The sequence below is a fragment of the Octopus sinensis genome, linkage group LG12, assembly GCF_006345805.1.
Source record: "Octopus sinensis linkage group LG12, ASM634580v1, whole genome shotgun sequence".
NCBI lineage: Eukaryota > Metazoa > Mollusca > Cephalopoda > Octopoda > Octopodidae > Octopus > Octopus sinensis.
In genome coordinates this window covers 62,425,075-62,450,074 of record NC_043008.1, presented here as the reverse complement: position 1 = coordinate 62,450,074, position 25,000 = coordinate 62,425,075, and the positions used below count along the sequence as shown (strand labels likewise).

At 35.4% G+C, this 25,000-nt stretch overlaps 1 long non-coding RNA gene across 1 annotated transcript; it reads right to left on the bottom strand.

Moving 5' to 3' along the window:
* Window positions 1-5,781: 5,781 nt before the first annotated feature.
* On the bottom strand, window positions 5,782-21,753 carry LOC118765545. The gene is made up of 3 exons (XR_005001408.1): window positions 21,741-21,753; window positions 17,538-17,546; window positions 5,782-5,933 (listed from the first exon to the last, which is right to left on the bottom strand). It is a non-coding gene; the product is annotated as an uncharacterized LOC118765545 (long non-coding RNA).
* Between the last annotated feature and the right edge of the window lie 3,247 nt (window positions 21,754-25,000).

Here is a 25,000-nt window from a genome sequence, read left to right as displayed (position 1 = left end):
CAAGACAGACACGCGCTTAGTCTTACTGATTACATCGGGAATAAAATTTCAAATGTCTTGGTTCCGGCGTGCTAAGAGACTCCTGAAGTGAAGGGCTGCAGTGAATAATTCACTGCGGGTAAATCTTACTGCTAGGGAACGTATTTATTTAAATATTTAAAAATTGAGGGAGATAAATTAATATTAATTTTAATATCAATTTAAAACCAGTAGTCCAGCATTCAAAAAATCTGAGGAGTCAGAGAAAATTCAAATATATGTGTATATTGGCAGGGCTGGCCTGCTGGGTAGCCGGCCAGAATGCTAGAAATAGATCATAAACGATCAAACTACAAGGGAAATTCTCTAGAGGAAGAATTCAGCGAACATCAGAACCAAATGCTCAGCCACTTACACATTAATTTCACGAGCAGGCTGTTCCGTTGATTTGGATCAACCGGAACCCTCGTTGTCATAACCGATGGAGTGCTTTCACTGTATATATGTATGCATGTAGTTCAAATTTTCAGAAAACCGAAGACGAAGACAGATGAAGGAGCAACAAGCAGGTGTATTAGTTTAATGCTCAGAAAGAATCGAAAAGCCCTTGATGTTTCAAACCTACTTTCTTCTTCTTTGAGAGAGTTGAGAGAGAAAAAAAATAGAGAGAGAATGAGAAAAAATGGAGAAAGAAAAAAAACGTGAAGGGAACAATGGTTCAACATGATGAAATGACTGGAAGAAAAAACTGAGTGAAAGGGAGATAATAACAATGATTCAGCTGAACTAGGGTGTGCAATCGTGCGTGTGCTTGTGAGAATAGTGAGTGTGAGTATTCATTGTGTATGGATGAGTGTACATGTGTGTGGGGTCATTGTGTGTGTGCGTGTCTGTGTGTCTGTGCAAACGCATGGGCCTGTGTGTTTGTATGTAACTGTATATATATATATATATATGTGTATATACATATATGTATATATGTATATATATATATATGTATATATGTATATATATATATGTATATATGTATATATATATGTATATATGTATATATATATACATACATATATACCTAAATATATATATACATATATACATATATATATACATATATACATATATATATATACATATATACATATATATATATATACATATATACATATATATATATACACACATATATATATATATATATACAGTTACATACAAACACACAGGCCCATGCGTTTGCACAGACACACAGACACGCACACACACAATGACCCCACACACATGTACACTCATCCATACACAATGAATACTCACACTCACTATTCTCACAAGCACACGCACGATTGCACACCCTAGTTCAGCTGAATCATTGTTATTATCTCCCTTTCACTCAGTTTCTTTCTTCCAGTCATTTCATCATGTTGAACCATTGTTCCCTTCACGTTTTTTTTCTTTCTCCATTTTTTCTCATTCTCTCTCTATTTTTTTTCTCTCTCAACTATCTCAAAGAAGAAGAAAGTAGGTTCGAAACATCAAGGGCTTTTCAATTCTTCCTGAGCATTAAACTAATGCACCTGCTTGTTGCTCCTTCATCTGTCTTCGTCTTCGGTTTTCTGAAAATTTGAACTACATGCATACATATATACAGTGAAAGCACTCCATCGGTTATGACGACGAGGGTTCCGGTTGATCCAAATCAACGGAACAGCCTGCTCGTGAAATTAATGTGTAAGTGGCTGAGCACTCCACAGACACATGTACCCTTAACATAGTTCTCAGGGATATTCAGCGTGACACAGAGAGTGACAAGGCCGGCCCCTTGAAATACAGGTACAACAGAAACAGGAAGTAAGAGTGAGAGAAAGTTGTGGTGAAAGAGTACAGCAGGGATCACCACCATCCCCTGTCGGAGCCTCGTGGAACTTTAGGTGTTTTCGCTCAATAAACACTCACAACGGCCGGTCTGGGAATCGAAACCGCGATCCTATGACTGTGAGTTCGCTGCCCTAACCACTGGGCCATTGCGCCTCCACTACATATATACAAACATACATGCATACAAACATGCATGCATATATGCATACATACATATATATATATATGTAAGGTGCATGGCTCAGTGGTTAGAGCGTCAAGCTTATGATCATGAGGTTGTGAGTTCGAATCCCGGACCGAGATGCGTGTTGTGTTCTTGAGCAAGACACTTTATTTCACGTTGCTCCAGTTCACTCAGCTGTAAAAATGAGTCGTGATGTCACAGGTGCCAAGCTGTATCGGCCTTTGCATTTCCCTTGGATAACACTGGTGGCATTGAGAGGGAGGCCCGTATGCATGGGCGACTGCTGGTCTTCCATAAACAATCTGCCTGGATATACATACATACATATATATATGTATAGATATAGAAAAAATAAGGAAGGAAGAGAATTCCAATTATCCCCGTGTGGTGAGTAGTAATGCAAAAAGATATATATATATATATATTATATATGACTGCGAAGACCCAACAAACGAAGTGAGTTCTTGGCTCACAGGACGACCTGCTGTGCTCACCTTGGATCGTGGAGTAACCTGCTGAGCTTGAGGAGACTTATTGAGTCAAGTACATCAACACCAACATCAAAATAAAAATCAAATGGAAATTGTAGTTATGATACCAGTGCCGGTGGCAAGTAAAAAGCACCATCCGAACGTGGTTGATGATAATGATGATGATGATATATCATCATCATCATCATCATCATCATCGTTTAGCGTCCGCTTTCCATGCTGGCATGGGTTGGACGGTGCAACTGGGGTCTGGGAAGCCAGAAGGCTGCACCAGGCCCAGTCTGATCTGGCAATGTTTCTACAGCTGGATGCCCTTCCTAACGCCATATATATATACACATGTATATTTATATATATATATATATAATATATATATATATATATATATAATATATATATATATATTATATATGACTGCGAAGACCCAACAAACGAAGTGAGTTCTTGGCTCACAGGACGACCTGCTGTGCTCACCTTGGATCGTGGAGTAACCTGCTGAGCTTGAGGAGACTTATTGAGTCAAGTACATCAACACCAACATCAAAATAAAAATCAAATGGAAATTGTAGTTATGATACCAGTGCCGGTGGCAAGTAAAAAGCACCATCCGAACGTGGTTGATGATAATGATGATGATGATATATCATCATCATCATCATCATCATCATCGTTTAGCGTCCGCTTTCCATGCTGGCATGGGTTGGACGGTTCAACTGGGGTCTGGGAAGCCAGAAGGCTGCACCAGGCCCAGTCTGATCTGGCAATGTTTCTACAGCTGGATGCCCTTCCTAACGCCATATATATATACACATGTATATTTATATATATATATATATATATATATATTTATATATATATATATATATATATATATATATATATATATATATATATAATATAGGAAAGAAACTGCACACAGTTTACATAGTTTTAATATATTTCAAATGATAGAGTATTGTGGTAGATGACTGGTTTTGTGTTTTGCTAATCATGACATTGAAATTATCATGATTTTCTATTCTCTTAAAAAGCTTTATGTCCATGATCATATATATATAAATGAGGACTGTGTCTTAGAGGTCAGGATGTTTTACAGTTAACTGAAATTGAATCCCTGCCATTGAGAAGCAAACTTCAAAACCACACAGCCATGCCTGAACATATTCAAATGACAATATTATAATCATCTCCATTATATTTAGCCCAGCTCTAAACAAAGTATTATATGATTGTGCATGTGGAATATTCTTAGAATACAAGATACTCTAGTTTATATATAATATATATATTTGTATGTATATATAAATAGTAAAGATTATTTGCCAACATAACATAGCATTCCTGGTTAGGATAAATGTCACTGCTATTTAGCCCCAGGAAACATCTCCAGCTGGCTATACGACACACTGTCTGTGTTCTTATATTTTCCTGGGGATAAATAGCAGTAACATTTATCCTAACTTGGACTGCTACGCTATGTTGGCAAATAATCTTTACTCTAGAGTACTTTTACTGAATGTCTCTTGTTGAGAGATTTATCCATAGTAATTTTATGTAAATATATATATATACATATATATATATATATATATAATATATATATATATATATTATATATATATATATATATATATATATATACATTCACCATGATAGATGGCTAGCCACTACACATTCTTTATTTTCTCTCCTTGTTTCTTTCTGTGGAAGAGCTTAGGCTCGAAACATTAAGGACTTTTTCACTTCCCGAGCGTTATACTAACACATCTGTTTGTTTTCTACACTACCTGTCTTCGTCTTTTGTTTTTTTTTGTGCATTCTCTCATATATATATGTGTGTGTGTGTGTGTGTGTATGTATATATGTGTATGTGCGTATATATATTATATATGTATGCATATATATGTATATGCATACATATATGTGTGTGCATGTGTGTGTATATATATATATATGTATGTATTTGTATACATATATATATATATGTATCTATGTATGCATCTATGTATGCATGTGTGTGTGTGTATATGTGTGTCATAGAAAACATATTAGAACAGGTGCATCAAAGAGTATTTAATTACTTTTTATGTGTCTAGGCAGTTATGATTTTTATTTAAATGTGTTTCCTGCTGAGAGACAATTAAGTCTGTCTTTTGGCTTGATGTAGCTCATTTTGTTGTGAGATTTTACATCTGCTGGGAACTTGTCATGTTCAATTTTTACCAAATTTAACAATTAGTAAAACTGATGATGATTCTTTTAAGCTTGTCTCTTGTACTTCCATAAATCTAAATAGAGAAGAAAAGAGAAATGAAATGCAGTTGCTTTGAACTTTTTAGATCAATTGCTATAGGAATAACTAAACAGACAGTAAAAAATGTAGTATACACAGAAGATAACTTTGCTGTATTCCTTAGGTAGCATCGCTGTGTTTGTTTTTATTTCTAGCCCTCTTCCTATCCCTCCTCCTCATTCTCAGTCTCCTCCTATTCCTCTCCTCCTTCTCCTTCCTCTTCCTCCTCTTCTCCCCTTTTATTCTCATTCTCTTTCTCATCATCATTATTGTAGTTATTATACACAGTGGTGAGCTGGCAGAATCATTAGCACGGCGGGCAAAATGCTTAGCAGTATTTCGTTGGTCCTTACGTTCTGAGTTCAAATTCAGCCGAGGTCGACTTTGACTTTCATCCTTTCGGGGGCGATGAAATAAGCACCAGTTATGTACTGGGGTCAATATAATTGACTTAATCTGTTTGTCTGTCCTTGTTTGTCCCCTCTGTGTTTAGCCACTAGTGGGTAATAAAGAAATAGGTAAGCTGGCAGAATCGTTAGTATGCTGGGCGAAATGCTTAGCATTATTTTACCTATTGCTATGTTCAGAGTTCAAATTCCACTGAGGTTGACTTTGCCTTTCATCCTTTCGAGGTCGATAAATTAAGTACCAGTGAAACACTGGGGTAAATGCAATTTACTAGACCCCTTCCCTAAATTTGAAACCTTGTGTCTCCAGTAGAAAGGATTCTTGCAGTTATTATAGGGTGATAAATTAGGGCCGTCAGTAGAGCATAAGACAAAATGCACTGCAATACTTCTTTATCGCCTTATGTTCTGAGTTCAAATCCTGCCAAGATGAACAATGCCATTTCATCCTTTCAGGTCAGTAAGTTATCAGTAAAGCACTAGGATAATTATTGTCTTTGTACCTAAATTACAAACAATTATACTGGGTAATAGAATTGTAATTATTTTTCTTTTGTCTTTGGTCTGTGTTATTTCCTATTTGCTTCTATCTAGAAATCAAAGGAAATGACAACTATTCCCGTCAAACTTTGCCTTTGAGACCTGGACATCAATGTTTTGAAACTGGCATATTTTTCCATTGCATTTCAAACAGATTCAAAGCTGAGTTGCTAAAGCAGAAATATTGTTATAGCAAATATTTATCTCAGTATTACAGACTTGCTTGTCAGTTGCTTGACCTTAATCACTTGAGAATGTCCCTTAGTGGCTGACATTATGTGCATCTCTGATCATGAGTGGGAGCAGTAATGGAGCATCATAGCCATACGTTGAGAGGGATTCTTTGTAGTTTGAATAAATGTAACAAAAGGAAAGTTTAAAGGAAATATTAGCCCCTTTTTAATACTTTCTTGGGGTAAACAAATAGGAAATAACAGTTGCTACCCAAGGATAAAAATCATGTTACACAGCATTGGTTGAATTTATTGTGTCAGACAAAATGCGGGGCAGTATTTTACTTGGCACTTTATGTTCTCATACAGTTGTGTGGCCTTGTGTTTGGGGTATTATATTCACAATCATAAAATTGTGGTTTCAATTCCTGGACTTATGTTCTAGGCTAAACATTTGTTTTATGCTGCTCCAATCCACTCAGAGGTACAGTGATCCCTACTTCATGGTTCAACTATCGTGGATTTTAAAAATATATATATATGAACACCTAAAATTTTTCATTAAATCCATTAAAATCATCGTAATCATCATCATTTAGCATCCGCTTTCCATGCTAGCATGAGTTGGACAGTTCAACTGGGGTCTGGGAAGCCAGAAGGCTGCACCAGGCCCAGTCTGATCTAGCAATGTTTCTACAGCTGGATGCCCTTCCTAATGCCAACCACTCCATGAGTGTAGTGGGTGCTTTGTATGTGCCACCAGCACAGGTGCCAGACGGGGCTAGCAAACGGCCATGGTCAGATGGTGCTTTTTACGTGCCACTGGCACAGGGTCCAGGAAATATTATTTCCTAGTCTAGGAACAACAAAAAAGTGTACAATAGCAAAAAAGCATACAGAGGGGTATTTGATCTTAAGACGGGCTATGATTGATGCAATGGTGAAAGATGATGAATCACAGCTTTCTACTTTGTAATCTGGCCTGTGTAACAGTAACAATCATTATTCTTGCAATAGGAAGGAAGTTAACCCTGCAATAAACCAGTATCTTGTTCAGAAAGAACTGTTTGAATATCAGTTACTTTTAAGCCAGAGAAACTGGGTTGATATTGTCCTTATAAAATTGGGAGAGACCTAAGCTAAGTTTTATGTTCTGATTTTAAATCACCTCAAAGTCAGCTTATGGATTCTTCCCTCTGGGGCAATGAAATAAATTACCAGATGAGGATTGAATTTGATATAATTGACTAATACCTGCTTCAAAATATCTGGCTTTGTTCTTTTATTTCACACTTTACATCCTGACTTCAAATCCTGCTGAGGAAAAATTTGCACTTCATCCCTCTGGAGTCGATAAAATACAGTACTGTAAAGTGCAAACATTATAGACCTGTCTTCTGTACTTTTAAAATAGAAATCTTAGTCAAAACACTAGTTGAAATTGCTAGACATAACTTTGATACTGCATTTATATCCCAGCACATGGGTCAAAGAATTACAAGAGTGATGATAAGAGATATGGGAAATGATCTAGGTTTATGGTTAACTGCCACTTTTAAAATGCACTGCAGGTGAGTGGGTAAGGTAGAGCTAATGGTTGACAATGTGCAAACAGACGGTTTCAAAATAAATTTACAAATCCTGATAACCTGTGGCTGTGTGATAAGTAGCTTGCTTATGAACCACATGGTTTCTGGTTCAGTCCCACTGCGTGGCAGCTTGGGCAAGTGTCTTCTTCTGTAGCCTCGGGCCGTCCAAAGCCATGTGAGTGGATTTAGTAGACAGAAACTGAAAGAAGCCCATCATATTTATGTATATATATATATATATATATATATATATATATATATGTATGTGTGTGTATATGTTTGTGTGTCTGTGTTTGTCACCCCCCCCCAACATCACTTGACAACTGATGCTGGTGTGTTTACACCCTCGTAACTTAACGGTTTGGCAAACGAGACTGATAGAATAAGTACTAGGCTTACAAAGAATAAGTCCTAGGGTCGATTTGCCCAACTAAAGGCGGTGCTCCAGCATGGCCACAGTCAAATGACTGACACAAGTAAAAGAGTAAAAGAGCAAGAGAGTAACCCCTGAACGCCACAAAGCTACATTGGAACTGCACCCACCCACAGGTTAATTTGCACAATGTGAAAACCCTCGCAGATTCTTTCAAAAAATACCTGCTTCCAATTTAAGAAATAGACAGCGATTAGGATCTGATGAGAAATGTTTTGTCTATACTTAGGTGCCAGGTTCTCAAACATGTATGAATGGGGTACCTTATTTGTTTTTATGCATAACAATCATTTATGATATATATGTGTATGTGAGTGTGTGTTTATGTTTGTGTTTGTGTGTGTGTGTGTGTGTGTATTTATGCATGTATGTATTTATTTATTTTGTCTAAATTTCCAGTTTTTTAATTATGTTTTTTTTTACTGCTTCTTATTTCCACTTTGATTTTATGTCCATGCCTGTATGCCTTCATATGCCTTGTATGAATGAATGTACCCTTGTAGCAAATAATGACAAAAGACGATGATGAGGATGATGATGAATATGATAGTAATAATAATAATAACAATAACAATAGTAATAATAATAATAATAATAATAATAATAATAATAATAATAATAATAATAATAGAAGAAAGAAGGAAAAATAATAATAATAATAATAATAATAAATAATAATAATAATAATAATAATAATAATATTAATAATAATAATAATAATAATAATAATAATAATAATAATAATAATAACAATAATAATAATAATCATCATCATTCCACAATTAACCCTTCAGTGACTAGTTATTAGCCACTTTGCTATGAGTATCCAATCATTCTATATTATCCTCAACCTGTTTTTCATTTGATAATGTGTTTCTTCTTTTCATTCAATACCCGACCACATCAAGAAAAAGATGTACATACACACACACACACACACACACACACACACACATACACACACATGTGTGTGTGTATGTATTTATGCATGTATAGTTTCTTTCGATAACTTTTAATTCTTGAAGGCATATGTTTTGGTGTTAGTTTTGATAATTTTTTCCATGGAGTCAGTCTTCATAACGCATCTCTTTGAAATGAACATTTTAAAAAATAATTTACCACACTACCAATTTACATCTGTTTCCATGCAATTACACTCTTGAAGAATTCCTACATATTATTACTACATTTCTTTCTTTTCATCCTTTCAATCATTATTGCTACATTTGCTCTCAGCCAGAATCACGACTACTAATTCTCTCTCTCTCTTTTCCTTTTTTCTCTCCCTCTCTTCCTTCTCTCTCTCCCTTTATCTTTCCCACACTTTCTCACTTTCTCCTACCCTCCCTCTCTTTTGTTTTTTACATCCTTTCAAGCTTCCCAACTTACACAAATAGTCAATAATTTATTTTCATGCTCTGTGGCTATATTCTTACCAGTTATTCATTATTTTGCTCTTTGTGTATTCTCCGGTAGCTTTAGTCAGCTTCATATCTGCTTTTTCCTATTTTATTTTTTACGTTTTTTACCTTTGATTTAGAATCTCCTTTAAAGAAAGTTCAAGCATCAAGACATCCAATTCTTAACATTCTATACTGGTTTACTGCATGACACAAGTAACCCTGTTAAAAGAATGCTAACCTAAAGACAACCGACTGCTGTTCACATCCCGTCTTTATCATTGCGTAATACCTATTTCTTTACTACCCACAAGGGGCTAAACACAGATGAGACAAACAAGGACAGACAGATGGATTAAGTCGATTATATCGACCCCAGTGCGTAACTGGTACTTAATTTATCGAGCCTGAAAGGATGAAAGGCAAAGTCGACCACAGCAGAATTTGAACTCAGAACATAGCAGCAGACGAAATACGTATTTCTTTACTACCAACAAGGGCTAAACACAGAGGAGACAAACAAGGACAGACAGATTAAGTCAATTATATGGACCTCAGTGCATAACTGGTACTTAATTTATCGACCCCGAAAGGATGAAAGGCAAAGTCGACCTCTGCGGAATTTGAACTCAGAACATAATGGCAGACGAAATACTGCTAAGCATTTCACCCGGCGTGCTAACGTTTCTGCCAGCTCACCGCCTTCTTATTGTGTAATACCAAAGACTAAGATGTTTAACTCCTAAATGGCCCAGAACACTTGAATGTAATTAAAGACTTTGTGCAAAAGCTTAGCAGAAGTTTGATAACAGATGGTTAAAATAGTTCCTGCATGGAAGAACAGAATTCTCTGTGGCCTATAATGCTTGTTAATTATTGTGTGATGCCAAAAATGTCTTTGATTCCTGTGTGCTGTGAAGCAACATTTGCCATGATTCTGACATGCTAGTAAAGTTTCTTTTATCTTTTATGTTTTCCATGTTTCAGTCATTTAACTGCGGCCAGGCTGGGGCAACACCTTGAAGAATCTTTAGTTGTATGAATTGATTGCAGTACTTTTCCGTTTTTTTTAATTTATTCTATTGATCTCTTTTGCTAAACTGTTAAGTTACAGGGATGTAAACACACCACCACCAGTTATCAAATGTTGGTGGGGGACAAATACAAACACAATCACACACACACACACATGCGAGCTTTATTCAGACTCAGATCAATTCGTAAGGCTTTGGTCAGTCCAAGGCTTTTGTAGAAGACACTTGCCAAAGGTGCCACACCGAAGGACTGAGCCTGGAACTATGTGGATTGAAAGCAAGCTTCTTATTTCTTTATTGCCCACAAGGGGTTAAACAAGGAGGGGACAAACAAGGACAGACAAAAGGATTAAATTGATTATATCAACCCCAGTGTGTGACTGGTACTTAATTTATCAACCCTAAATGTATGAAAGGCAAAGTCGACCTCAGCGGAATTTGAACTCAGAACATAACAGCAAATGAAATACCTATTTCTTTACAACCCACAAGGGGCTAAATACAGAGAGAACAAACAAACACAGACAAATGGATTAAATCAATTATATCGAACCCAGTGCATAACTGGTACTTCATTAATCGACCCCGAAAGGATGAGAGGCAAAGTCGACCTCGGCAGAATTTGAACTCAGAATGTAACGGCAGACATAATACTGCTAAGCATTTCACCTGGCATGCTAACGTTTCTGCCAGCTCACTGCTTTCTTACAACACAGCCATGCCTGCACCTATTTTTCTTGAATTATTTTAAAAATCCAAGTCAGATTGATGAGTTGATGCCTTGGAAATGAAATAGCGAGTAGAAATGGTAAAATAGTAAAATGGTTATTGCATAGCTTGAGCCAGCCTATGGATATCAAAGGAGTAACAGGTGAAATTGCAGTGGCTGTTGTAGTGGGCAGTGGTATTGGGATCGGGGATGGTGGTGGCAGTGGTGGTGGTGGTGTCTCTGCCGGCAGTGGTGGTGAAGGCAGCAGCAGTGGCAGTAGCCATTAGTACTGATGGTGGTAGCAGCAGGGATGGTAGTGGTGGTGATGGTAGTAGTAGTAGTAGTAGTAGGAGTTGTAGCTGCCGTGCTTACCCTCCAGGCATGCACCAAGGAGCTGCATTCAAGACTTAATAATGGTCTTGAGTTAAAACAAAAATAGAAATTAGAAGCTGATAAAATCATGCTCAGGTGTAAGAAAAATTACTCTCAGCTTCTAAGAGGTAACCAACAGGTAGAACAAGGAAATTACTTTATTGTACTTTATGAAAGATTGCCATTTTGTTGCAAATATAATTGTAGCTTAATTTTAATTAAAATATTCAGTCTCATTTGAAACTCAGCTTATTCAAGGAAATGAAAATTTGTTTTCATCTCCTGAGAAGCAACTAGAATGTAATGAAGACTATTTTGTCATGTTCCCCAAAAGAACAACCATTTGTTTGAAATACTAATCTAGTTTCATTTTAATTGGAATGGTATAATCAGATATTTCATATCTTGTTCAGCATTAAAATAATATATTACCCAATATGATTAATTATTATTTTGGTTTTTTCTTTTTTTGAGAAAAGATGCTATGTAAAAGAAACAAGTGAATTATTTATTTTTATAAATTAGAAAAACATTAGCAGGAAAAAAAAATACTGGCTAAAACTAAAATAAAAAAAGGAAAAAAAATCTTTGTTGGCCTAATGTTTTCTGAAGCACATTTCCTGCATACCTTTCCTTCTTTGGACACAAAACTTTGGTGCGAAGACATGTTCAGGTAAGTGAAATTGAAACTGAATTTGAAATCGAACCGAATTCGACCACTGGCACCCATGCCAATCTCCCTTCATTGGACACTAAACTCTGCTTGCGAAGACCTGTTGGGGCAAATGAAATTGAAATTGAACCAAATTCAATGACTGACAGAGCAGCTGTCTGGCTTCTGTGCTGGTGGCACGTAAAAAGCACCATTTGACCGTGATTGTTACCAGCGTCGCCTTACTGGCATGTGAAAAACATTCGAGTGAGGTTTTTGCCAGTGCCGCTGGACTGACTCCTGTGCAGGTGGCATGTAAAAACACCATTTCAAGCGTGGTTGTTGCCAGTACCACCAGACTGGCCATCGTACTGGTGGCATGTAAAAGCACCCACTACACTCTCGGAGTGGTTGGCGTTAGGAAGGACATCCAGCTGTAGAAACTCTGCCAGATTAGATTGGAGCCTAGCGCTGCCATCTGGTTCGCCAGTCCTCAGTCAAATCGTCCAACCCATGCTAGCATGGAAAGCGGACGTTAAATGATGATGATGATGATGATGATAAGAATTCACTTTTTGGGCATTGTTTCGCATGGGCTAGAGTAGAAACCACTTACCCAAGAAACCATGTATTAGCATTGAACCTGAATCTCCATGGTTGTAAAAAGCTTCTTGACCTTACACCCATGCCTGCACCTGTTCTTGCTATTGTTAAATAATCCCAGCTCTGGTCATCCTTGTTTTTTTTTTTAATCTGATACATCCAGGGCAGATTATCCAGTGTAATTTGCTTTATTTCAAAATGACAGTGTGTGTGATTCAAGGATTATTGAACTGATATTTCTCAAAGGTCAGATGATTGTATTGAAGTGGCACATTTAGCTTGCATTTCCTGTAATGTTAAGGTGATGTGAGACATATCACACTCTGGGGATCTGGAAAGAATAATGATTCAATCAAATTCCATCATAGATGAAATCTTTTTTAGATTTTGGTACTGAATCTTTGAATAAGTGAAGTAAGTAAATGGGAATAAATACATTATTTACATTCGACAGATACTTGTCCTCATCTTGTTTGTTGTTAACACAACGTTTCAATTGATATACTCTCCAGCCTTCATCAGGTGTCTTGGGGAAATTTCGAAACTGGGTTCTTATTCCTAAGGTATTTTTGATGTTGTTGTTGTTGTTGTTGTTATTATTATTATTTTTATTATTATTATTATTTTTATTATTATTTGTATTATTATTATTATTATTATTCAGCTCACTGCCTGGAATCGAACTTGGAATCTTGGGGCTTGTAGCCCGCACTCTTAACCACTATGCCATAAACTCTTTGACAAGGCAAAAAATACAAAACAAGAAATGAAATAAATTTCACTGTCAGCCTTGACATGTATTTGTCCAGTGTTTTACTTAGTCAGATTACAGGTATGGAGTAGAAGAGAAAGAGAGAGAGGAGAGGAAGGAGAGAAGGGGGAGAGCTTTGGTAGGAGTTTAATTCATTTTTAGGATTGTTCATCTGCTATTGGCTCCTACCAGGTACCCGACTCTGACCTGATATGTGACTCTTTAATCTGTCTATTTGCATCAGTGCCCAACATTCTGGGTGAGCAACAAAGTTCATAGAAAGGCTAAACCAGGATGGGAGTAATTGATGAATCTTAAATCCTCATTGAAATTCTTAAAGAGTTGCTACCCTTTAGAATGTCCCCCACCACCACCACCACTGCCACCACTCTATCCTGTTCAATCAGTATACTTGATACACCCACTCACAACCTCCCTTCTCCTACCATCTATCTTTCATCACTCCATGAAGCCCACATTGTTGTCCAATCCCCATACACTTCAGTCCTCCATGATACCCATCTCTTCATCACTTGCAGTATGTTCTCCTCTGAGTAACTTCTATTGCTACCAAACACCAACTCTTATCATTATCTCATTAATCCACTCTTACACTGTAGCAAGTTGGAATTTTAAGGAATCTACAGCGAAAACCCAAACACCAGTGGTCAAGTTTCAAGAAGCAAAATGGCAATATCCAGCAAAGTTGCAGTAATATTGTGAATTATGTAGACCACACTGGTTTTCCTGCTGCATCCTTGATATATCTCTAGTCGTGTCAGCCAATCTTGCCACAGTTCCCAGAAATCAGGTATTAGAGAACGGAGCTAGTCATCTGGCACAATCTTCTCCCTCTAATCCAAGCTCAGTACAATAAGAGCTTGAACTTCTTGGAAACTCAGGTAGATGATAGAAGTCTCTTAGATTCATGGATGTGATATTACATGCATATGACACATGCCAAGAGCGTTGCCTAAATATCTTTCACCTGCGCTGCCTCCGGAAAATCCTTGGCATCAAATGGCAGAAACATGTCCCCAACAAAGATGTCCTCAAGCAAGCAGGAATATCAAGCATGTTTGCACTCCTCACACAAAGATATATGAGATGGCTTGGACATGTTAGCCGTATGGAAGATGGCAGAATCCCCAAGGACATACTCTATGGAGAGCTTGCTAAGGGCACTAGGTCTGTGGGAAGACCATTCTTACAATACAAGGATGTTTGCAAAAGGGACATGAAGGCCTGTGGCATCAATATTAGCAACTGGGAAGCAGTTGCCAGCAACCATGGAGATTGGCGACATACCATAAAACAGGGAACACAAAGGAGTGACAGAGGGAGAGAAGAGAAATGGAAAGACAAGAAAAGACGTCAACAAGAAAGTATGACATTACAACCAGCCAGGCAAAGTCTTCGCTACATTTGCGGCACCTGCCAGAGTGAGTGTTTGTCCAGGATAGGACTACACAGCCACAGCAGATGTCTTCTTCTTCTTCTTCTTACAGCATTCACCCGGGGTGGATTGAGCTGGTTTCATTCATCCTCAATGCTGCATCTCTCACAAACGCCGACCAGGCCTGGCGATTTGAGGGTAATCACCACGTGATCTCCAGCCACTCCTTATTCCAATGGCGAATGCTGTAGATATAGGGGCCTAGGTTGGGTTCCAGATCAGCCTTGACCGTCATCAGCCAGGTATTTTGTTGTCCACCACAACGCTTTCGCCAACCCTGAAGGGGAGCTGGGGCAATTGCTTCGTAGATGAATTCTCCTGGTTGACAATGGAGGGCATGACCCAGCCAACGCAGATGTCTCATTAGGATGACTTGTCGGAGGGGGGTGATTCTGACCTGTTGGAGACAAAGTGATGCCATTGGACACGAAGAATGCAGTGTAGACAGAAGTGATTGAAGGATTCGAGTCACTTAATATCTTCCACCCTCAATGGCCATCACTCACTGCCATAAAGGAGATGTATTAGGACATGAAATGTAAAAGCCAGACTAGATTATTTTATGCGCAATTCCATTGACTCCCAAGACAAAAAAGATGCCAACAATGACTATGAAATACCACCAATTCCATAGTTTTCTCAGCTGAAAGAGCATGAGATGACTTGTTAGGTTTAGTAATGATAGGTGCAGTTATAATTCTCTTGTTAATTAGATGTTTATATCCCTCACTTCTTTACTTTATCAGCGATTTGGAGATGGAATTGTGGTCATCTTTATAAAGGAAGAACAAGATTCAATCAGCTATTCAATAAGTACACAGCGAAGATAAAATTTAAACTTGATTATTTTCCTTCTCGTGTAACAATGTTGCGACTTATTCAGGTTGAACAAAATGAAGCAAATAAAATAATAGCAGAAAGGAGAAACTCCAATGAGGAAATAACATTATCAAAATAGAAAAAAGAAAAGAATTTGTGAGGAAAAATTAATGCAATGTTGAGAGCTTTCAGTTAAAATAGAAAGAAATGTGTAAGAAAAATTGAGTATGATATGTTAACAGAAGATACAAAAGCTAAGTTTGCCAAAACAGAATTAAGTCAATACAATAGATTTAAAATCCTGATTAATTCTCAAAATAAACAAATAGAGGATTCAATACAAATGTGAACTTTATATATTGTGAATTATATAGTACTATGGATAGAAATTCACAATGAACTTTGGCAAGAAAAATACTCTTATATATAATTTGTTTTTTTCTTGAATTATTTATTTCACTTTTAAAAATAATTCAAGGAAAGAAAGAAGATATAATAGAGTATTGTTTTTTTATTAAATTAATTCAAACTTAATTTTCAGCTTGAAATATAATTCTATATATTTCTTTTATTTTCATTTATCATTTTAGAAGCAAAATATTCTTTTTCTTTCTGTTTAGATTCTTTTTTTTTTTTTCGCTGCTGAAATATAAACAAGAAAGTTTAGATGGCAGTGAAGTTAATCCATGTAAAAGTGTTGAAAGATAGAAAAAAAAAAGTAAAAAAATAAATCAATTAAAATGTAAGTTACTATCAAGATAATCTAAATAAAATAATTCCAGTTTAAATTGGGAACATTATTATTGTTGTTGTTGGTGCTCTTCTTCTTCTTCTTCTTCTTCTCCTCCTCCTCCTCATTATTATTCTGATTATTATTGATATTATTAGGGTGGCTAGCTAGCAGAATTGTTAGCATGCCAAGTGAAATGCTAAGCACTGTTTCATCTGTCTGCACGTTCTGAGTTCAAATGCCACCTAAAGTCGACTTTGCTTTAAGTCCTTTTGGGGTCGATAAATTAAGTACCATTTTGAGTACTGGGGTCGACATAATCGACCATCCTCCTCGCCAAAATTTCAGGCCGTGTGCCTATAGTATAAAGGATTGTTATAATAATAATAAAAAATGTTATTATTGTATATTTGTATATGTGTGTGTGTGTGTATTATGTCTATATAAGTTTGATGGGCATATTTATTTCCTGCCTACAAAATCTACTCAAATGTCAGTGTTTGGCCTGGGGTTATACTAAAAGATGCTCGCTCAAAATGCCACATGGGATTGAACAGGAAACCATGTAGTCAGGAAGTGAACTCCTTGACCACAAAGCTAGCCACCACACCTGTGTTCATAAAAGCAAGAGCCACATTTATTCCAGAGTAATAGAAGTTAATGACAATGTAAACTAAATGTAAACTCAGAATGTTATAATATTAGACTAATAAGCAATCAGACTATTATTTTATTGTCTGACTCACCAGTAATTTGAATTAATAAATCAAAAATTACATTCTCATATTTAGTGATTTGACATGTTACTATTAATTAATTAGTGAGTATTTTTCAAACAGTATAACTATATATATTTCAATAAGAGCATAGTGGTTTTGTTATTTGTTTGACTATACAGATTCTTATTTAATACTCATCAAATATATTACATTAATTATTATTGTTTGGACGTATTCCAGAAGCTAAGTAAATATGACATTCTTGCTGTTGTTAGAATTATTGTTGTTGTTGTTGTTTAGCCCCGGGTCAGGTCTAGGAGCCAAATAACACAACTTTCTCTTGCTTCTTCACCACACAAATAAAGAGCAAATTTTGAGATGTAAAATTCTATACTACTCACAGCAACTGAATTCATTGATGCCGCCTATGATCAGAGAAATCCCAGCTGCAATCATCTTATCTGTCTCTGTATTTCCCACATTAGGTGCTTGTGTATCTATCTGTTTGTCTGTCTGTTTGTCTCTGTTTGTCTGTCTGTCCATTCATTTGTCTGTCCATCTATCTATCTATCTATTTATAGAAATAGGGTGAAATATAATTAATTTAATAAAATCAACAAATTTCACCTAGTAGTATTTCGGTATGGAAAAGGACCATATTGGGTAAAAACTTATATAATTATAACAATATGGGTTATTTGCAACAAGTTGCCTAACCACATACCGAAAATTTTAGAAATAGCAGCCAAAAGACTACTATTTCCTTTTACTAAAAAAATAAGTCTCCACAGACAACAATTTTTGTAACTCACATATGGCAAACATTTTTTTGCCATTTGTGAGTTACAAATATTGTTGTCTGTGGAGACTTATTTTTGTAGTAAAAGGAAATAGTAGTCCTTTGGCTGCTATTTCTAAAATTTTCGGTATGTGGTTAAGCAACTTGTTGCAAATAACCCTTATTGTTATAATTATATCTATCTATTTATGTATCTGTCTATCTTTCTGATATATTCTCCTATTTTTTTTACTTGCTTCAGTGATTTGATTGGAGCCAAGCTTAAACAGCTTGGATGGCTTTTTAATCAGTAATAAGTGGTTCAGTAATTTCACCGTGGCCATGCTGGAGCACTGCCTTGAAGGGTGTTAGTCAGACAAATTGACCTCAGGACTTAATTTTTAAGCCTAGTACTTATCATAATGGCCTCTTTTGCTGAACTGCTAAGTTACAGGAAGGTAAACATACCAACACTGGTTGTCAAGCAGTGATGTGAAGACAGATGCAAAGCCACACCCATATATACATGCCTATATATATATATATAAACAGTGGATTTGTTTCAGTTTCTGTCTACCAAATCCACTCATGAAGCCTTGGTCAGCCGGAGTCTATAGTAGGAGACTCTTACCTAAAGTGCCATGCAATGGGACTGAACCTGCTGGAACCATGAGGTTGGGAAGCAAGCTTCTTGCCACACAGACACTACTGTGCCTATATATTAAGATATTGGCCTAAGACAATGGTAGAGTTGAACATTATGGGAGTTTAGGTCACAAGAGGTCTATAAAAGACCGCTTGAGAAATGTTCATATTAGTTAAGATATATGCTGGTATTCTCCTAGGACAGTCATATGGACCATGCAATTGCCCAAGGCAAATGCATAGTCCTAATAATCAATATAACTTTATCAAGATTATACATTGTTGCCACCAACGATGTATAATCTTGATAAAGATTTTCTCCTTTAAACCTTCTAAACACAATAGTCAACTTCAATAGCTGACCATATATTCAATGTCAAGAAAGACAGAGCACCATATAATAATGGAATGCTATGGATGGTCCTTCAGAAACAATGTAACTCTATGAAGATATACATTGTTAAGTTAAGTTAATTTTTGGCTCAAAAAGCAAAAGCAAGGCCATGTAGGGGGACATGGTGTTATGTACAGGGAGGGTGTTCATGCAAAGAGTTCAGGCCATTTCTGGTCAAGAGAGACTATGAACCGAGCGGTCGTCGGCATCTTCACTACCTTGTCCGGCAGCTTATTCCATGGAACCGCAACCCGGACGGAGAAAGCCCCTCTCCTTTGATTGAGATGAAATCGTCATAGATACAGCTTTTTGGAGTGACTCCGCAGCCGACGATCTGGAGCAGGAGTGAAGAACAGCTCTTTTGGGAGGTTACACTTTCCGCTTATGATGTTGTGATACCACCACCCAACCGGATCTCTTTTAAATCTGCTAACCATAATAGTCTACTTAAATAGCTGACTACATACACAACGTTAAGAAAAACTAAGTACCACATAATACCGGAGTGCCATGCCAGGGAGGTCACATCCCATGTTTGTTATGCTCAAAAGAGTCCATACAAATCCTATTATATAATCCACTGCAATTACTGAACAGACAAAATAAATCATTTACCACTTGCATCCATGGATGTTTTGAAACTCCAATTCTATCACAAATCTAAATTTGCACTTAGAATCTCCCCACATAATCCTCTTCCAGATAAAATATAGGTGCATTATATGCTTGCTTAATTTGATTTAATTTAATTTAATCAATGGTGTACCACTTTATTCCTCATCTTATATGATGATTATCAATCTACATATTCTACATCAATCTCTGAAATGCTTATTTACATCCCTTATTCTAAATTTACCACTTACTCAAACATTATATAATACCATATTACATAATTCCTTCTTTCATTCAATGTTCTGCTTCAAATTCCAATAAAATGATTTAACTAAATATTATAATCAAGCAACCACTTATTGATATTTTCAGTTAATGTATAAATTTTAAGATCTTACAATTTATTTCTATGCTGCTCCTATACACACATTGAACCATTTTTATACTTTCCATTAAGCTTGCAGTTTTAAATATTAAATCCTTATTCTTACAATAAATTAATTATTTTACTCTTTTACTCTTTTACTTGTTTTAGCCATTTGACTGTGGCCATGCTGGAGCACTGCCTTTAGTTAAGCAAATCAACCCCAGGACTTATTCTTTGTAAGCCTAGTACTTGGTCTCTTTTTGCCAAACCGCTAAGTTACAGGGACGTAAATACGCCAGCATCGGTTGTCAAGTGATGTTGGAGGGACAAACACAAACACACAAACACAAACATACACACACACACACACATATATATATTGTTTACATATTGAACTCATTTTATTCTCGTATTTCATGTTGTTTACTGTTGGTGATGTCCTGTACCCATATATGCATATGTGTACATATATATATATATATATAATATATATATATATATTAATAAATAAAATAAAACATATGCATATATATAAACATATATGTATGTACCTACCTCTAAATGTACATATACACGCATATATGAGTACAGGACACCAAAAGGAAGTCGAACACAATGAGAAACGAAAACATAGACACAAACCAAAGGAACTGGACATTTTTTTAAAAACAACAAAAAAATAGTGTACAGGACAATTAACACAAAGAAAAAACTCCTTCTTCAGTCGCTATGGTTTCATCTACTCTACGTTTCGAAGGATAAAAGCGAGACGTATCTTCGACAAGAAACTTTCCTTTCTGCGAAAAGCAAATCAATTAAAATTCTGAGATCTTTTCGCAGAGGGGTAAAAAATGGTAACAAAACAGGACAGTAACGACAGTACAAATTATAAACAGTAAAAGACAGGACAAGGAAAAACAAGATAAGAAGAGCTGTTAACGCTGAATGAAAAAAAGTATTGCGAACGATATATATATATATATATATATGTATATATATATATATATATATATATATAATATATATATATATATATATATATATATACATATATATATACATATATGTATGTATGTCAGGCACTGTCAGTAATTACTTGGGCACATGCTGTCAGTAATTACTCAGGGTAAGTAGTTGATGACATTTATGCAGTTAAATACAGAAAAAAATAAGTGAAACACAGCTGTGAGAGTGAGTTGAAGGCAGATTTACTTCTGCCTTTATAGCATGTAAAGAAAACGTTGTTGTAGGAGTGTACACAGCATATGTACTACAGCAGTACTATGCATAGCTTAAATACTGAGATTGAAAGGCAGGTGTGAATTATACCTACCTAATCTACAAAAAAATAAAATATTTTGCATGTTATGTATAGTAATTAGAGTAACCTTCATAATTTTACTGAATTAGGTGCATATTATGTCATAAAAGGAAAATGTTACTATTGACCTATTTTATTCCAGGCAGGCAGTACCTCCCTTGCCTACCTAGGTGGCACATCCCCGATATATATATATATATGTAGCATGGCTTGGCTTTGCGAACAAAGATCAGGAAGGCTGTCCACGTTGTGTGCATGCACGTTCATGACTGACAAGTCCAATATGGGAAAGGCAAGTCCGTGAGTAGTGTCCACAGACGAAGGTAACATCCGGTGTGGTGTCAGAGGTGGCTCGTGGCTTCCTCCTGCGTCTCTTGTCTTTAAGTGTGGTTAATTTGAGATCCGAGGAGGCGCTACAAAGACTGCCTCAAGAATATATATATATATATATAGACATATGCATGTATGTATTATATATATATATATATATATATATTATATATATATTATATATATAGCAATTAAGGACAACTACTTAATAAGGAAAACTAACAAGAAATTGTCTAGATAGCGTAAAAACCTCATAAGAGAAAAATTTCGAAAATAATTATTTCTTATTGAACATATAATTTATATATATAGGGCATTATACATACATGCCAGAAGACATATACAATACATGTCCCTTTTATACGTTTTGCATGTATGTATAATGTCTTCTGGCATGTATGTTAATGCCCTCTATATATAATTAATATGTTCAACAATAAGAATATTTTTTCGAAATTTTTTCTCTTATGAGGTTTTTACGCTATCTACCTGACAATTTCTTGTTAATTTTCCTTATAAGTAGTTGTCCTTATTGCTAAATTTTTATTCCGAAAACTTTTCCTCTCCCGAAATGCAATTCGTAAAAGTTTGCCATTTACCCATGTAATATATGTAAACTCACCCATGTGCTTCGTTGATGTTGATCAGTTAGCTGATCGGCTTAAGCAGGCAGGGTCGTTGTTTATTTATAATACATTCAGGCCTGCTGATGATTACGTAAGTATGAAATCACTGTGATACAGGTCTATATTTTTAAATGTCTTACTTTGAAAAATGCATTCGGTGGATTAGTATATTTTTGGTAGAAATGACTGATTGTCCCTCTTAGCGTTTGGCATGTATGTATAATGTCTTCTGGCATGTATGTATAATGCCCTCTATATATAATTATATGTTCATAAGAAATAATTATTTTCGAAATTTTTTCTCTTATAGGTTTTTTACGCTATCTACCTGACAATTTCTTGTTAATTTTTCCTTATTAGTAGTTGTCCTTAATTGCTAAATTTTTATCCGAAAAAACTTTTCCTCTCCCGAATGCAATTCGTAAAAGTTTGCCATTTACCCGGATAATATATGTAAACTCACCCATGTGCTTCGTTATGTTGATCAGTTAGCTGATCGGCTTAAGCGGGCAGGGTCGTTGTTTATTTATAATACATTCAGGCCTGCTGATGATTACGTAAGTATGATCACTGTATACAGGTCTATTTTTTAAATGTCTTACTTTGAAAAATTGCATTCGGTGGATTGTAATATTTGTGGTAGAAGACTGATTGTCCCTCTTAGCGTTGGCATGTATGTATAATGTCTTCTGCATGTATGTATATGCCCTCTATATATAAATATTTATATATATATATTTATTTTATATTATTATATATGTATGTATGTATATATATATAAATATATATATATATACACATACATACATATATATAACATATACAATATATGCATATGTATATACATATGTGTGTATGTATGTATGTATTTATGTGTATATATATTTGTGAGAGTGTCTCACACGCATATAATCAGACACACTAGTGAAAACCATAATTTCAATGAATAAGTGGATGATTTTTATTGATTAATTAAAACTAGAAAGTGAGGCAGATTGGTAAATATTTCTGTCTTTGTTAGTTTTCAAAGTAATATATCATATTTGACAAGCTACATGTTTACTCTCTCATGGTTTATACATTTCCATTAAATAAAATATTGTAATAAGGATGCAAGTGGAAGACATCCCATTGTCTTTCTAGGAAATGGCCTGGAACTTAAAAACAAACAATAATAGAAAGTTACAGACCTGATCGCTGCTGACACATATAGCACTTAGCAGAAAGACTTTCACAGAAGACCACTTAAGTAGAACATTAAGTAGAAGATTCTCTTGTAAAGCCGGAAGTCTTTGCAATTTAGTGGAACAGATACAAGCATTCTTTATATTAATGTCAAGATAATTAATGCTTGGAATATGACAAGCAAATGACTAAGAGAGTAAGTGGGTTGAGGTGATTAACTTGTCCCAAGGCAACCTCGTTTGAAGCAAAACTTATTTTATCATGCCAAAAATTACCTTTGGTGAAACTTTTGCATTGAAATTTCCATATATCTCACATGAGATGTGCTTTAAGTAAGTAATTAATATACTTATATCAAAGAGAAACTGAGTTTATGTGATTTTTTCCCTCTTTTCCTTTATTATTATAATTATATTATAATAATATATTATTATTATTATTATTATTATAATTATTATTATTATTATTATTATTATTATTATTATTATTATTATTATTATATTTATGCAAACTGAGGATGTATCTTACTCTTAATAGAACAACCTGCATCAATATGATGTAGTCAATGCAGCACTGGATTAACCATTAAGGAAAATAAGCATGTGCTTAGAGCATCAAGGGAAGGAAGGGACACCACAGAAATGGTAAATGGTTTATAGCACAAAAGAAATCCCTTTAAACTTGCTAAATTAGTATTCAGGATGCCTTTATCTCTATCAAGTATAGATCCAGATGTGTTACCTAAGATTAATTTTGAGGAGCTGATCAAAGACTTTGCAATACAAAAAAACAGGAGGAAACTTTTCAAATATAAATAAAATATTCCCTCTTACCATTTTTTTTCGTTTTGAAAAATAAATATTTAGTTTGTTATTGCTTATATTTTGAATTACATAATCTTTTACGGGGGCAGCCAAATCTTTTTTTAATCCAGTCTTGAGTAAATGTGACCTGGAGGAAATAGCAGCTCTTTTGGAATCACACCTTATCTTCATAACAAAAATGGCAAGATATACTAGATAACATAATGTAGTGTTGAATTAGTGGAATTGTATGGAAAGATCAAGGAAAGATATCTTTCAGTAATCCATTCTGAGTTTTAGTGCTCTGACTACAAAGCTCGTGACAGAATGAATGCTAAACTGTATCAAGGTGTTAATCGTTCACTTGTATAAACATCAGTGACACAGAATGGAAAAACCTGCATTAATGGATGTATCTATACCCACTAACTTCTCTAAAAAATCTTACCCAGACCTGAGCATATATGTGCAAATGCTGAGCCTGCTTATCTTAGCCAACAGAAACCAAGTAGTCAAATTAATTATGCTATGTCTGAACATACGAGGGGAAAGTCATGACTGAAACGTCTTTAATTAAAGTTTGTAGGTCAGAGATGAACAGAAGCTAAACAACAATATCTCTTTCATCCCTAAGTGCATATAACAGATTTCAGTGATAGGATATATATATATTTACATGTGTGTGTTTGTAAGGTTTAAAGAAAGCAATGCAGTTAAGAAGTTTTCTTTCCAA